Raw genomic sequence first — 15004 nt, 5'->3', positions numbered from 1 at the left:
TCAAGAAACATGGTATTGAGGATGTTGATGACAGAGATGATGGGAGTAGTAGTGGTAAAAATAGAAATTAGCCATTTCTTCAATAATCTTCGCTATAAGAGTTGGATGGAGCACAACCATCTTCCACTGGAAGTTGTTCCTGTTCTCTCATTTCACCTTCTGACATCACTTGTAAAATGTATATTAAGAGAGCAGCATACTATTTTTTGAAATGAGACACTTAAAATACCTTGAATCAAGTAAAAATATGAAAATCTTTAAATTAATAATAAGTACTTGCTGGCTTTTAGAACATTCATTTGAGCTATTTTTGATATGTGAGAAAGTTGTGCAATCTCGTCTCTTATAATGTGACTTTCACTAGTGTATTAGAGAAAATGTTATTCCAATTTGCAAAAATTATGTAACCAAGAATTTATTTGCTGTCTTTCATATGCCAAGCAGTGTGTAATGGAGAATAAAGAAACTCAATACATGGTTTCCGCTCTGAAGTACCTTACTTGTTAAACAGGGCAAGACTTTAAGACAAGATGCAATAATGGGTGAATAAGGTGAGGTGTTGAATTTTTCAAGACTAAGAAAGCTCGAAGAAGGAAATATGCAGTCCTTGGAGAGACAGGACCCAAAGCAATCTCACAAAACCAGTCCTGTTTTGACTGGAGAGTCTGTCTGGCTTAGACAATCCTTTTCATCTTTTGGTTTCTAGTTTGGTACAGGGAAAAATGTCCTTGATACTCCAAAGCATACTCATGAGAAATGCACCAAAATTGTTTAAATGTGCATTTATTTGATGATCAGCAAATGTTAGGTCAATTGTGGTAAAACTTTTTCTGGGTCGGGCGCGGTGGCTCACGCCTGTAATCCCAGCACTTTGAGAGGCTGAGGCGGGCAGATCACGAGGTCAGGAGATCGAGACCATCCTGGCTAACATGGTGAAACCCCTGTCTCTCCTAAAAATACAAAAAATTAGCCGGGCGTGGTGGCGGGCACCTGTAGTCCCAGCTACTCGGGAGGCTGAGGCAGGAGAATGGCGTGAACCTGGGAGGTGAAGCTTGCAGTGAGCCGACATCGCGCCACTGCACTCCAGCCTGGGAAAAAGAGCGAAACTCCGTCTCAAAAACAAAAACAAAAAAAACAAAACTTTTTCTGACCAAATGGTCACCTGTTGGTTTTCCCTACTCAGCACCCATTTCCCTGTTGTTGTTGTTGTTGTTGTTGTTGTTATAATGCAAATATTTCCTTTAGAAACCATCTCTCACCCACCCTCAGACCAACCACATTGGCTGGGACTGATCCCACTTATCCCTATTTTCCTATGGGCCCTGACAGCAGCCTGGCCATTCAGAGCAGTCCATGCCTCAGGCCAGACTTGGGCTCAAGAATTGGCATAGCTTTGTGTATATGGAGCCAAGACGTCCTTTGAAAAGTACAACGTTGTTTAATAAGTATTTAAGTGCCCTTTTCATCTGCCAATCAATTTATAATAAGGTATTGAACTACTAGTAAAGTCTAAATTAATGTCATAATATTAAAAATAAAACGAATATGATATTCAAAAATATATCAATGTCTTGGGAGGGTTTTAAACAAGCGTTTTAGAAATACTTTAGAAACAATTATCTGGGCCAGAGAGATATAGTGCTTTATGGACTGAGTTGTAGGTTTATGATCCTTACATTATCCGAAGCACCTGATAAATCATAGGGCTGTTTCAGCTCTTTCCAATGGTCACGAAAACTTTGAGTAGATCTAATTATCAATGTTATGCACATTTCTACATATTGAACGCACTGGAAGCTCTTCCTATATAAAGTGTCAAAACATGAAATAGTTTGAAAAATGTGTCAGGCTTCATTTTATTTGATAAAATGCTGTATTTAAATATAATTAAAATAAAAAGTCAAAACCACATTAAAACGTGTCAATATTTCAGCAAAAGGTGATTTTTTTTTCCTCAAAACTCAGAAATCTATCCCATCTCAACTGATGTTCCACGGGCTATACAGTATATTTCCTGTATGTAAACAAGTAAAAATAACACCAGCACTTCTCCAGGGCTTCCGTGTCAATATGTTATCAGAAAATGTCACCTCTCTCCCTTCTTGGGCTTATTAAAATGAAATTTGACAAGTTAAATCAATTAGATGAAAAAATACTTTTTTAAAAAGATCAATTTTATATTTTAAAATTAGAAGTAAAAAAAATCATATTGTACTTTTGCTACGTTGAAAGCATTGCTCATTTCTTGATAATGAAGAAAAGGGAAACGTTACATCCAGTTGAGAGGAAAAAAAAAAGATGCTGATGGTGATGCCGACTTAAAATAAATAATCACAAATAGCCACGCATTTGTAGCTCTGCACTTCCAGACTTTCCCTTCATGAAAGCCCTTGGGATTGGGGCCATTTTTAAAGGCTCTGGAGTGACCAGAACATTAGCTAATTTCAGAGAGTACAAAATGAAATACTATCTATGAATTCCAATAAGTATCGTCTCTAAAGATGACTTCTCAGAACTGCGGAACTCTTTATGGAGATTTTAGCTGGGATGATGGTGCTTGTAAGTAATCTCACCCCAAAGCAGTTCATTTTCAAGAAGACACTTACATCACTAATTGGTCTCACTCAGAGAGCTATTTAATGCTCCCAGATCCTCCAGCCCCTCCCCACTGCTCTCCTGCGTCCCAATGCTGTCTTGTCTCCTAATGAGAAGCCTGCAGCATCTATCAGCCCTCCCAGAAGCTCTGTCCTCCCACCTCCTGCATGGGAACGTGTAACTGCAGAAGGGGCTCTGAGCAACAAATGACTCTTCCTTAGTGAGGAACGAGATAGACTGCGTCCATGGTAAGAAAGCTCAGAAAGTGTAAACAGAGCACCTGAAAAAACAATGAGCAGCAATTTAGTACAGACAGAAGTAACAGCGAGTTAGCAAGCTCTAAAGCAGAATTGTAAATCCCTATTCTTCGAAAAGCATAGTACATTCTAAGGAAAAAACTGAATTATCTGAACACTCTAGAAATCTAAAAAAGACGACTCTAAACCATACTAAATGTTTCTACCCCAAAGAAAAGACAAATGCTGATCTTGGAGAGTTTACATGCTCCTAGAGATCTCTGAGGTTAAAAATTCCCCCAAAGGATTCATTTTGACCACCTCGATTTTGGTGAGAAAGGAAGAAGACAGCTTACGATATTGAAATTAATGTGCATGGGGAGTATTCATCCTGCATGGAAATCATGTCAAAGAACACCTTAAGTTGTTAATTTCATAGACTTAAAATACTTTAAGCTTCTTAGCATTTATAGGAAAAATTACTACATTTCGTGATAAGCTGAAACTAAAAATTTTCAAGAATTTTCTTGTATGAAAAGAGGAGGAGATTAAAGGTATCTTTCTTGGGATCATGGAAAGTCATCAAATTGATACAAATTGAGTGTTAACTCTTTTTCTGTTCCTTTTATTGTATATCCCCCAGTCATTTATCCTCTTTGTGGTTCAGCGCCCTTCTTTGTGGAATCAAGCTGTTTTGAAAGTGCTAGATTCTCTACCCAGGAAGATAGTGTACATTCTAGGAGTAAGTGAGCCCTCACTGAGAGATGTGTGAATTAGCCCTACTGTGGCGTGGCGACAATGTGTAAACTCTCCTCCAGTACACATACACCTAGTAATTTAGATAATTCTATTAGCCATATGTTGCTAGAGATTTCCCTTTCCCATAAGCAAATCACAACAAAGGGAAAGGTTGTTTGAGCATCAGCCAAAAAAATAAAAATAAAAAGTAAAAAAAGAATGTTTATTGATGGCTTTCATTGTGCGATTCTGAGACTCCGTGAGATAGCCCCTTCCCCCTGGGTTTTACCCGCCAGCCCAGGAGCTACGACACAAAGTCCCGGAGATGAACAGAGCAGCTTCAGCTCAGTGTTGGCTGTGAAGGCGAGAGGCACATGCTCTAGGAATTCCAGAAAGGAGGTGATACGAGGGACCGGGCTGGACAGCAAACAGCATTCTGCAGAAATTATATGACTTTTTTTTAAAGACCTTTTTACTTGGAAATAATTTCAAACTTACAAAAAATTACAAAACACCACAAAGGGCTCCTTTATGTCTTCACCAGATTTCTCAATTATTAACATTTTGTTATTTTTTGCTGTCATTTTCTACCTTATGAATCATTTGAGAGTAAATTACAGACAAGATGCCTCTCTACTAAACACTTCAGTGTGTATGTCGTAAGAAGGATGTGCTCTTACATAAGCTCAGTGCAGTTATCACGGTCAGGAAATGATCATTGATACACTACTCTCATCTAACCTTGGAGATGACTTTTTCACTGCCCCTTTTGCACAGTTTCTCCTATTCCATGGGTTTCTGTGTATTCAAAACAATAACAAACAACCCTCATTTTTATTTGGGTCTTAAGAGATTCCCAACAGGGAGAGAGGTGGACCTCAAACCATACAAACCTCAGTCCAAAGAGTCTCCAATAAGATGGCATTCAACTCTCAAAGGAAACACATTTTCAACTCATCATTTAGCCAGCTTCATTTCTCAAAATTCCCTCTGACAGCAAAAGTTTTAACAGTTAAGTTTCTGCCAGAAAAGTTGTCTAGCAGTTGTTCCCGTCCCCTGTTCCTCCGTGCCAGCTTCCTCCCCCTCCCTGTCTGCCCCATGTCTGACACCGAAGCCACATCAGACGCTGGGAGAAGAAGCAGACACACACCCTGTCAACACATCTTTGGCTGCCCGACTCTCAGCACAGTAGTGACGGGGGGTCACCAGCAGACAGGATGCTTCCCACATGGGGATGATTTAATCCCCAGCGTTTTCATCCAGTGCAAGAGAGAAGCCCGCTGCTTGTGGGCCAGGTGATGGGAATTAGGCAGGAGCCGTGGTAAGAATAAAGGTGCTCCTGAGTGACAGGCATCACCCCTCCTCCACTGGGGTTTTGCCACAGTAAGGCTCAAAATATCCGACAACAAAAAACTTCAGTAATTAATCTGGGATTTTCATTTTAAAAAGACTTTTTGAGCCCTTTTAGGCAGATGCTGAAATCATTTCAACATGCTCTTCCATAATAAGGTTCAGTGTTATTTTAAAAAATTACTTGGAGCAGGGTGTTCATGCTTGGTAACAGATACATTTTAGGACTTGGCTCCTGGGATGGCCTGTTAACCAAATACAATCATGTGATTATTCTAATGACACGCCTGGGTCCTTCCAGAAATGTGAAAGAATGAACAATCTAATAACCAATTCCTGGAATAAATCACATGTGCTTTTCCAGAACTTTCTCACAACCTAATACAGTTTTCTTCCATTAACAAAAGGCATAACATTTAGCATTTTCTCTGGCAAACTAAAAGCATAAAGAACCACAAAAATTAAAAAAGTAAGTGTAGAGAAATATTTTTATGATCGTTTTATAGTTTTATTTATGATTAGCTGAAATGAGAACTTGGGTCTTTTTTTTTTTTTTTGAAACAGGATCTCACTCTCTTGCCCGGACTGGAGTACAGTGGCACAATCTCGGCTCACTGCAATCTCTGCCTCCTAGGTTCAAGCAATTCTCCGGCCTCAGCTTCCTGAGTAGCTGGGACTACAGGCATGCACTACCATGCCCGGCAATTTTTTGTATTTTTAGTAGAAACAGGGTTTCACCATGTTGACCGGGCTGGTCTTGAACTCCTGACCTCAAGTGATCTGCCTGCCTCGGCCTTCCAAAGTGCTGGGATTACAGGCGTGAGCCACTGTGGCTGACCAAAGACTTGGGTCTAGACACTTTGCTAAAATGCGACCCAAAGATTAGCAACATCAGCATCACCTGGGATTTGTTAAAATTCAGACTCAGGTCCCACCCCAGGATCCCTGCATCAAAATTTGGATTTTAACAGGATGTCTGAGTGATTTGCACACACACTAAACTGCAAGAAGCCATTTTGTAAACAAGTGTGCCATCCAGGCAAGGCTAAAAGAAGTCACCAGAGAGTGAAGAAAATCCCAACGGAGTTCGCAGAAGAGGTGGGGGCCACAGTAAACTTAAGGAGTATGAGTATTTTCCAAAGAACCAAAAAACTAATATCCCACTTAATTTATCCAAAATATAGTTACCAGATTTAGCAAATAAAAATACAGGGCACCCAGTCAAATTTAAATTTCAGAGCAGCAACGGACAATTTTTTGGTATGTCCCAAGCAGCATTTGGACACATTTTTACCAAAAAATTATTTGTAGCTTATCAGAAATTCTAATTTAACTGCACATTCTATATTTTATCTAGTAATCCTATTTCAGAGACTCCAGATTAAAAACCAAATTGCAAATATGTCCTTCTGAATGAAGGTTTCCCTAATAGACTTTGACGAACTTTGCTAAAAGAATGAGAGCCTTTTCTTTCCTTAGTTATTTGTATTTGTTTTTGTCTTTTTTCCTTCCTTTCTCCTTCCTTCCTTCCCTTTCCTTTCCTTTTTCTTTCCTTTCTTTTCTCCCTTCCCTTCCTTCCTTTCTTTTCTTTTCTCTTTCACTCCTTCCTTCCTTCTTTCTTTTATACCTGAAGTTCATCTTATTTCTCATGTGTTCCTGAGACTGTAGCTAACCTATTTTATTCTCTTACCAGAACTCAGGCAATAAGTGTCAATCTGGAATAGTTCTACTTGTTGTGGCATGAGAACTGCTCACAACTGGAAAAAAAAATGGTTTTTACTTACTGGGAGCATCCTGGCTAAATTCGTAAACGCGTCCCTCCATTACCGATAATAAACGACGTAGGACTATACCATCCAAATAGCTACCTTCCAATATTTTAAAGTGCTTAATTGTGAAATGACACTTATAAGTAAGAAAACTTAATAAAATGTAGAAAAGATTATACAGTTCAAGAGCAAGATTTTACCTTCTAAGAACAGAATGAAAACAATCAAACAAAAGCTCTGAGGCCCAGTAATTTCACTCAAATTAGAAACACAGAAAACAATGAGTAGGGCCAATGTGCAGTAAAAGGCACATTACACTCATGGAAAAGGAAAGAATTCAAGCATGTGTTAGAAGGGCAATAAAAAAAAGGAGAAAAAATATAACAGTCTATTAAGCCACAAGAATGTTTCTTTTGATGCTTATTTTTGTATTAAATAGCACAAGGATAATGCCATCAATTAACCATGAGCTTCATAATAAAACAGAATATTTTACGGTCAAAAAAAAACTTGGAAAAGCCAGCTTTTAGTTCCCATGCAACATCCTAAAATCACTAGAACAAGTGAGTTGCTAATTTTGTTCTCTGTTACAACAACAGAAATAAAATCTGGCAGAGAACAAAACAGTTACCATACCCACAACCAACATATCTACGCATCTTTTTTTTTTCCAGCTGCTATTCATATCAAGTTTAAGAAGCCACCCCATAAGTCTCCCAGAAGTCTCTGAAAAATAAAAATAGGCAGAAAAGATGATTACTGAGGACTGTGAGTGGGAAAACCATGTACTCAATTTGTTCCCAAAGTTTTGCAAGAAAGCAAGATGATTGTAATAACATATTTGCACTGATTCCTCTAAAAGGACCATGCACCATAATGAATGCTGAGTAGTGGAGTTGGTGGTGACAGTTGGGTTGGCATTCTTAGACCCAAATGTTCTCAGCCAGCATCAGCCCTGATCTCCCTGATGACCTGCACACTCTTAAGATGCTGGTTTAGAAGATTTTTTGCGGAGTGGAAAATATCAAGGAAAGATGCACAGAGGAGTGCTGAAACCCAAATGCTGTCTTAGGTTGGTTAATTGTACCATGAAAGGAATTGAATTTCTCAGAGATAAGAGTTTTGTGTACACTATAAGATGAACTTTTCCATTCCTGATCACTAGATGGTGTGAAGGAGTCCAGAATATGCCACCCCAAAATATGCCACTTTAGCATGAGTATTATTTTGAGCTGAAGGCAACTGTGAATCAACAGAAGCAGGGAAAGTTCTCTGCCCTCCCCTTATTTGCCTAAAAACAGGGCATAAATTTCCTCTTGTGAAAGTATCATATATTCCCCAGTCCCCCTGGACCAGGATGAAAACAATGACCTTTATCACTGAAGAAATATGATTGACACTGAGATAAGTCTGCATAAACAAATTTTAAAATTATCCTTAACTTTTTTATTAGTCAGAGGGACAGAACGCTAGAGGGGCAGAACTAATGGAATAGATTAGATTAATAGAAAACTCCATTAATTACCTGACCTCCATAAGCCCGTCCTTTAACTGGAGGACCACAGTGACATTTAAGGTCCCCTGGGATGAACATCAGTTCACAGCCAGTGTCCAGTAGTCCTCAAAAAGTCTGATCATTTCCCTTTTCCCAATGCACAGTTACCCTGGTAAAAGACTGGAGGTCTCCTTGGGGAAGGATGGGAGAAAGAGTCACTGCATAAACAGTTGGTAACGTAGTGGGGGTCCTTCCTCAAAAGGACCCAGACTCCTCTTCATTCAAGGGGTTCTGGGTCTGTAAACCATCTCAAGTCTGGAAATTGATTGAGGGGCTGTGATTCTCCGTTTTTATAATTCAAATTAGACTTTCGTCCATTTGATCTAGAAGTTTTCTGCTTGTATAAATTAAGTAGGCACGCAGTAGGCTTCCTATCAATTTCACTTCTGGGAACACCATGATTAATTACCCAATGCCAGAGCTCTATACAAGTCAGACTATTCTGATTGCTGCTTTGCCTCTGCTGTCCATTATGGTAGCTACGTCCACCTTGTCTTTGGTGGTTGAGTGCTGCCACTTGGCCCCTAACACCGAAAGATCCAATTATTACCACTGTATTTAAATTTTGTAGTTGACTGACTGTGGTTCCCCCTGTTAGATTTGACATACAGAAAACAGCAATTACAGGGCTCTTCAAAGATGCAGGTGCTGCTCTCACAAATCCATTTTGCAAGGCATTGGTCAAGGGTATATTTTCTGGACCATCCTAGCTGGGATGAGCAGGTCTAAAGTGACTAATTCACTCCACCATCTCAATCTCCCTAAGCCTTTGGATCCCTTCCTCTACACTAAACCAAGGGAGATCAGGCATTTCCACCTTGCTCACAGGGGTCGTTTTTTTAATCCAAATTTTAGCTAACCAGGCAAATAAACTATTAGAACCTTTCTGAACTTCCTGAGCTGCAGCATTAAATGCAGAGTCCCTACTTCATGGGCCCAAATCAATAAATTCAGCCTGATCCAACTCTATGTTCCTTCCATCGTTATCCCACATCGTTAATATCCATTCCCATGCCTGTTCTCCAGATTTCTGTTTATATAAATTAGAAAACTCAAGCAGTTATTTTTGAGCATAGTGCACCCCCTCATGGGTCACACTCTCAACCTCACCTCTAGGGGCCTGCTTGGACTTTAGTCTAGTTACAAATCTAGAAGCAAGCAGGGGTGTTAGGGGTGGCTCCTGAGGAGAATCAACATTATTTTGCCTGGCAACTGCCTCAGAGGAGGCCATCACTGTTGCCTCAGCAGTGCAGGGTTTATCTCCTCAGACAAAGGGGGAAAGGCTGATGGCCATGATGGCATGGGTTGGGGAGGGGATGTTGCCACTAATGGGAATGAGGAAGCTATTTGTTCTGGCAAAAAAGGTTCATCAGAGTTTACAAACTCAGTGTTCCCAGCTTCATCAGGATCCTCCCACACGTCTCCATTCCGAGTTGCAGGTTTCCTTTCTTTCCCAATCAGTGCCCTCACTTTAACAGTAGACACCTAGCAAGGCTGTGCATGCACCTTTCATTGCACATCAGACACTCGCATGATAAAAGCTTGTATCTGTTTCTCCACAATTTCATCTCTTTCTCTACAGGAGATAAGACTCTTACTCAGGGCAATCTTAGCAGATTTGAGGCTCAGTACCTGCTTCTGAAGTTGGGAAATAGAATCCCTGAGTTTGGCCGGGCACGGTGGCTCAAGCCTATAATCCCAGCACTTTGGGGGCCGAGGCGGGCAGATCACGAGGTCAAGAGATCGAGACCATGGTGAAACCCCGACTCTACTAAAAATACAAAAAAAATTAGCCGGGCGTGTTGGCGGGTGCCTGTAGTCCCAGCTACTCGGAGAGGCTGAGGCAGGAGAATGGCGTGAACCCAGGAGGCGGAGCTTGCAGTGAGCCGAGATCATGCCACTGCACTCCAGCCTGGGTGACAGAGCAAGACTCCGTCTCAAAAAAAGAAAAAAAAAAAAAAAGAATCCCTGAGTTCATCATTTTATTTCATCACTTTGTCCAGCGAACTTCAGAGCAACCAACCAGCTTCATTATGTTCTTTGGTTCTCCACATATGATCAAATGCATTATGTATAGAGTCACTAAACACCTTGCATCTCATGAGTGATAAATCAGGAGTGTCAGATGCATTTATTTTGCATAATTCTCTAAGCAGTTCACACCAAGGACTATCAGTGTTCTCCATACTATTATAAGTAGAGTCCTTACCATTTTTTGGTCTAATCATATTAAGCAGTCAGCTCCAGAAACCCCAAAACCAACAAAAGAACTCCATCCTTAACATTCTTTTCCTCTAGAACCACTCCTGGTGCCAAAATCTGTATTAGTCAGCGTTTTAGTCAGGGTTCTCTAGAGGGACAAAACTAATGGAACATATATATATATATATGGAGTTTATTAAATATTAACTCACATGATCACAAGGTCCCACAATAGGCCATCTGCAGGCTGAGGAGCAAGGAGAGCCAGTCTGAGTTCCAAAACTGAAGAACTTGGAGTATGATGTTTGAGGGCAGGAAGCATCCAGCACAGGAAAAAGATGTAGTCTGGAAGGCTAGGCCAGCCTCTCTTTTCACATTTTTCTGCCTGTTGTATTCTAGCCACGCTGGCAGCTGATTAAATGGTACCCATGCAGATTAAGGGTGGGTCTACCTTTCCCAGCCCACTGACTCAAATGTTAATCTCCTTTGGCAACACCCTTACTGACATACCCAGGATCAATGCTTTGTATCCTTCAATCCAATCAAGTTGACAGGCAGTACTAATCATCACAACTTTCATTAGTTTTCCCTAGGAATTTCCTAGTTACTTTTCCACAAATTTTCAGTCCTGGAAGCCCAATTCTTCTTTCCTTTGTCCAGGTACTTCTTCACAATTTATTACTCTTTGTTAAAATGGTATATAAGCCCCAGAGTCTAACCACTTCTTTGTGTTGTCAACTCCTGTGCACACAAAAATATTAACATCAATAAAATGTATATGCCATTTTCCCTGTTAATCTGTCTTTTGTCAGTTTAATTTCTATGCCCCAGTTACTAAACCTAAAATGGTAGAGGGAAAAGTGGTTTTTTTCCTCCTCTACACATCGCACAGGGTTGTAAAATATGTTCAAGTTAATTTAATCTGTTTTAAGGTTTAATGAGACTGGTTTTATTTTAGAGCACAATGAACTTTAGAACTCTTTCCTCTCAGTTGCCTAGATGCAGGTACAACACACCTGAGAAATTATCCAGGAATTAGCTTTATCACAAGAAGAAAAAGTCAACCACCCGTGATTGTTGCATTCCCAGAAACCAGGGGTGCATCTTAGAATTTCTGCACCTCTGACTTGGCAAAAGCCTCAGCTTCATGAATAGTTGCAGGAGGTAAGTTGATGCAATGGGATGCTGGGCAGGTCTCCCAAACCCAAATCTCCCGCCTCCTCGTGTTCCCTGTAATTTCCATAATAGAAGACAACAGTTTTCATTTCAAAATTATTGATAGCAATCACAAAACAATACCCATGAGAAAGGTTACACTAACAATCCCACATTCAGTTTTCAATGGTTAAGAGACATCTTTTCCAGCAAAAGATGCGGATGAGACTGAAAAGGATATCACAGATGGAGGAGAAAAACACTTAAAATCGGGTTTAGCCATGATAGAAATAAATTTCACCCACTTCTGAGCTTGACAGGTCAACCCCTACTAGGCTTCATCCATCGACCCAAAGCAGCTACTCGGATGTTACTTTCCAAGCATTGTTGTTTTTTTTTTTTTTTTGTAAAAACAAAACAAAACAAAAAAAAAAACACCTGAGTTCATCATTTATTTAATTTTTTTGGTAAAACAATTCATTTACTTCTTGCCTTCAAAGAGCTTTTCAACTGGAGGAGGATGTAAAGAAAAATGCATAATTATGTAGAGTAGAAACATAAATATATTCTAGCAATTTACAGTCCTTTAGAGCCTGAAGTTTAGAAATACATACATTTCAACACATATTCCAAAAATACTTCTGCAAAGAGGCAGCCCTCTCCTACCAACAGCTACTAAGAGTCCACCATAATGTCTGGATATAAAAATACATAATCATACAATTAGTGAAAACCTATTTTTCATTGTGTAAAATTTCAAATATCTATCAAGGTTGGTTCTATCATTGGTGTGCTTGAATTGGAGGGTGAGCAAGGCTCCTATGTTGCACCTGGGAATGCACCTCTTAAATCTCTTAATATGTTATCCTTCTCTTTAATTTTCTTAAAATTTGTTTGTTGAAAAACCTAGAGCATATTTTCTACATTTTGCATGTTGCTGACTGTTATCCCCATGGTGATTCTTGATAGATTTATTTTTCCCTTGTGTTTTCTACAGCCCTAGTAGTTAGATCTAGAGGCTGGCAAAGATTTAGCTTAGAAGTTTTGAGTGATAATATATCAGGAGATGTGCTGTGTCCTTCCCATTGCATCCAACTGGAGACACATAATATCTGTTTCTCTCTCTTTTTGTGATATTGGCATTGACCATTGGGAGTAGGTGATGCTAGCTTCATCCAAAGGTTCCCTTCAGCATTTTGTCTAACAGTTTTAGCAGTCATTGATAATCCTTGCCTAGACTCATTGTTTCATTAGTGGTTACAAAGTGGTGGTATTCTAACTCCTTCTAATGCTTCCTTTGTTTATAAATTCTTTTGAAAAAGAAAAAGTTTATCTCCTCAACTATTTTGGTTATCCCAAGGTACAGCGCTTTCTGGAAATTGGGGATAAATGCTTGATTCTTTACCTTTATTTGCCAGTTTTCAGAACAATGAGTTGGTTCCTGGCATCCTACAAAGGGAGTTTAAAGCTTTTAAAATATCACTATAAATGCTTGGATTTTGACATACCCTCTATGTTTCAATACATTGTGGATATTATTCTTTGTCTGTTTGTGTTAAAATAGGATCTTTCTGCTGTTGCCCAGGCTGGAGTACAGTGCTGCAATCATAACTCTCTGCAGCCTCGACTTCTTGGGCTCAAGTGATTCTCCCACCTCAGCCTCCTGAGTAGCTGGGACTATAGGCGTGCACCACCATACCCAGCTAATTTTTCATTTTTTATTTTTTGTAGAGACAGGGTATCACTATGTTGTCCAGGCTGGTCTTGAACTCCTGGATATTGTTCTTTTTAGATCCATCTTTGAATATAGTTTTTTCATCTTTGGCCAGTAGGAGGCTTTACCTGTTGGGTCCTGTGTGTTTTGAGTCTTTTTCCATTGCCTAAGCTGTCTTTGAAGGCTTCCTTGCTTTCTGGTATGACAAGATGTTACCAGCTCATCTTGAACATTTCTTGCCCCAGGCTGGAATTAACCTTTTTTTTTTTTCTCAAGGACCCCTGGTTCCTTTCAATAAAAAAGGCATTTGGATACGAAAGCATGGATGCTTGGGAGCTCCTTGTTCTTGGGGGGTTAATCATCGGTTCTAGACCTTTTCAGTGGACATATCCAGAAAATGTTTTTAAATAGAAATACATCAGGAGTTTATACCAATATTTACAATTTAAGTGAAGAGCTACAGATTTTTAAATGTAGTGTCTTTGATTTTCTATTTAATTATCTTAAGTCAAAAAACTTGATTTCTTATGACATAAATATAATTATTTTGTGCTTTTCCTGGTTAATGTAAGAAAAAAAATTTAAAAATCCATACCAACATATTATTAACAATATAACTACTGAAGCAATTTAATATTTTGTTGCAGTTCTTTTCGTCCTGAGGACGTATCCCACTGCAGATATACAACTAAATAGACAAGAGTGTAAATCACTTCAAATAATTCCTTTCTATGTGATTAATATACTCCAACTGATTTATTTCATTTTGTTTTTGAATTAAGGGATTTTTTTTGTTTTATAATTTTGTCAAATATTTGTATATTTTCAAATGAACAAAACAAAGCAAATTCAGGAAAACCTCATTTCCAAATCTGTTGTTTTCACTGTTTCCTCCCTCCTCTAATTAATCACTTTTATTAATTTGTTGTTTACTATCCTACTGTCATTGAATGTGTTAAATATTAAATACACACTCACTTTTCTTAGGCAAAAGGTAGCATAATACACATTCTAATTTTCGTCTTGCTTTTTTGCACTTAAGAATCTATTCTAAAGATTACTGCTTGGCAGTATATAAGTTAGTCTTTTATCTCTTTTAGTAGCTACATAGTAGTTCATTGTGTAGATGTAGCATAGTTTATTCAATCAGTCCCCTCCTGGTGAATATTTGGGCTATTGCCAGTCAGTGCCACAATAAATAGGCTTTTGCATTTTTTTTTCATATTTGGTAGTCTATCTTTGGGATAGATTCCTAGAAGTGGGATTGCTTGGTTAAAAGATAAATAGAGCTATCATGTTGCTGAAATCCCTGCCTAGTGGCTGTACCACTTTGCATTTCCACCAACAATACATAAGAATGTGTGTTTTCCCAAGAGAATATTTTCAAATTTCAAAGTATTCAATTGGAACACCCACCAAGAAAGATCTTTATTAGGAGAATCAAAATAAAGCTATTGATACTTAAAATACACCTAATAACAATTTTTAAAGCTTTTGACAGGTGCTTTTCATACATACAGACCTAAGAATTTGACTTAGAAATAACAGAGAAGTTGTACTGAAAAGATAGAACTAGAGAGAGGAGACCCAGTGGAAGAATAGAAAAGTAGAGAGTCATTGGCTTAAAGAGTTGAAAAATAGATCCTTATCTCAGCCCTGCTGTGAGCTAGGTGTGTAATCTACACGAAAT

General features: G+C 38.9%; 1 protein-coding gene across 1 annotated transcript in view; it reads right to left on the bottom strand.

Annotated features, from left to right (window-relative positions):
* RUNX1 (RUNX family transcription factor 1) overlaps window positions 1-15004 on the bottom strand; it is a 1082664-nt gene that overhangs the window by 614846 nt on the left and 452814 nt on the right. The window lies entirely within an intron of this gene.

The sequence above is a fragment of the Hylobates moloch genome, unplaced genomic scaffold (genome assembly GCF_009828535.3).
Source record: "Hylobates moloch isolate HMO894 unplaced genomic scaffold, HMol_V3 SCAFFOLD_14, whole genome shotgun sequence".
In the NCBI taxonomy this organism is placed as follows: domain Eukaryota; kingdom Metazoa; phylum Chordata; class Mammalia; order Primates; family Hylobatidae; genus Hylobates; species Hylobates moloch.
Note: the sequence above shows the minus strand (reverse complement) of the source record. Positions and strands in the feature narration are given on the sequence as shown.